This window comes from Fukomys damarensis, unplaced genomic scaffold (assembly GCF_012274545.1).
Source record: "Fukomys damarensis isolate Sample0158 unplaced genomic scaffold, DMR_v1.0_HiC HiC_scaffold_27, whole genome shotgun sequence".
Taxonomy (NCBI): Eukaryota; Metazoa; Chordata; class Mammalia; order Rodentia; family Bathyergidae; genus Fukomys; species Fukomys damarensis.
Window position 1 is genome coordinate 7,941,078 of NW_022900939.1, and position 2,439 is coordinate 7,943,516.

The following is a 2,439-nucleotide window of genomic DNA, read 5'->3' on the forward strand; positions in this document are numbered from 1 at the left end:
CAGTCAATAAGTTTTTGTAAGTGTTTTTGTTTGACTCGGGTTTGGGTTTTGGCAGTGTTGGGGGATTAAATGTAGGGCCTTTGCACTGAGCTATACCCGCCCCAACACACACACCCAGTGTTTTTAACTCTTTGGACAGGATTTGCCAAATTCCCTAGGCCAGGCTGGAACTTTCGATCCAGGTGGCTGTGAATCCAGCTCATACCACACCTTCAACCAAGGACTGGATTTTAGAGGTGACAAGAGGAGAGGAAAGGACTTGAGCGTCTAAAGGCACGGGCAGCTCTCTGGGGGAAACAAGGGAATGACCCATGCAGGGTAGTCGGGAGTGTTTGTGGATCTGGGTCCCTCCGGTACCACCCCGGTGTCTGCAGTGTCCACCTTGTTTTCCGGTGGGAGGGGAGGCAGGGTAGGTAGACTTTGTAAATCCATGTCCTGCTTGACCAAAGATCCAACAGGGCCGAGAGCTCTCCCGCCTCTGCTCCTTGACGACTTCGGCTCAACCATCCGTATTTGGGGGAGGCCCATGCTGGTCCTCCACGAGTCGTGGGCGCCGTTGCATTCTGCCTGCGCCTTGCGTATTTTGACACTGGATGCTTTGGTGCCCGGGACTCACAGGAGGAGCCGCCCCCTCTGAGGCTCTTCCACCAGAAAGAAAGCAAGCAGGATCCTGGTGCAGGTGTGCCTGGGAAGGCGAACTTCCGGCCACGCCTCCCTTGGCCCGCTAGTGGAAGGAGTTCTGATTCATCTGTATGAGTTGTCTTAATGAGCCGGCTTCGTGCCGATCTCAGCACAGTGCTGGGATACCTCAGGCAGTAAGCCACGCAGTGGGGCTGCTGGCTGGTCATAAGGCAGCCTGCTACTTCGGAGGCTGAGGGAGGAAGGTCTGAGTCTAGGAGCAGCGTGAGGCCAGCCTGGACTACACATCGAGACTCCCCCACCCCAAATTTAAAAAGGAAAAGAGGGGGATTACTGGGTGCCCCCCCAGACACTGGCATTCACCCCCCTCGGGAACCCAAGGCACCTGCCTGCTCACAGTCTCGCCGTGAACTCTCAGGAACTGATGACCAGGTTCTGAAGGATGAATCCTCATCAGCAAGCTGCAGGCAGAGAGGTTGGAAGGGAAGGATTGACTTGTTGAAAAGAAACCATGATTAAGATTTTGGACCTCTCACTGAGGGGAGTAGGAGAGGGTGGAGCACTTTTAGTCGTGGAAGAGCAAACAAAACTTTTTACCTCTGTCAAGGAACAAAATACAACTGTTTGGTTTCAAGGTCCTAAATGGCATTCCAAGATACAGAGGAGCAGCAGACTTGGTTTCTCCTCCCACACACTCATAACGCAGGCCAGCCGTTCTGCAGGACATGAGCTGGGTTTCCTGCCATCTCCGGAGAATGTCGGAATCCACCCGGGATGGCTCAGTCGTGAGGCTTCTGCCACTTCTGACACCACGGGCAACTCCAGGCCTCTGGAAGGTCGGAGGACCGGCTGCTGAGTCCCCGGGACCCTTCCTCTAGGCCATGTTAACTTGTTAGATCGAGTCGTGGAGCTCAGGGAAACACCTTTCTGGGCTTCTTATAAAGGATGTTTCAAAGGATACAAACGAGCAGCCAGTGGAAGAGATGCCCAGGGGAGGTCTGCAGGGTTCCTAGCTCGGGAGCTTCTGCCCCATGGGGTCGGGGTGCACCACCCACCCCGGAAATGGATGACTTCTTCACTGTCTTGTAAGCTTCCGCCTGTTCCGCTAGTTCTCTCAAGCCTGACCTCGTGTGCTTTGTAAAACTTCATTGCTTAGAGATTATGGGAGCATGGGCAGCTGTGTGGAAAGAGGTTTGGACAGCAGGACACAGTAGATATTTCACTGTGAGAGAAATACAAACTGTAGCTAAAACATTTACTATCACTCTTTCAGTAATCCTCATTTTAAAAAATCAGTCAAGCCAGGCTGGTGGTCCATGCCTGTAATCCCAGCACTCAGGAGGCTGAGGCAGGCAGACTGCCACAATTTCAGGCCAGCCTGGGCTACACAGGGAGACCCTGTCTCAAAGTGGAGGGGCTGGTGGGCTGTGACCAAATGGGGCTTACTGCGGGAATATTAAGTTAAACTTTTTAAGGGGGGCATGGAGTATGTAACCTGGGCAGGCCGCCAGCTTGCAAGGCTCCTACTTCTTCCTCCCAGAATGCTGAGATTATAGGTCTGCCTCACCATAAATAGCATAAGTGAAACATTTTATAAAAATCAAAGCTGGGGGTTCAGCTCAGGGGTAGAACCCTGGCCACCATGCAAGAAAATTATCGCATAACAATTAAAAGAAAAACGTCATCGCTCTAGAAAAAGCATCTGACAAGATTCAACCCCTAACCATGGAAAAATTCCTGGGCAAATAGAAAACCCTTCTATCAGAGAAAGGGTAGTATGAGAATATGTATAGTAACATA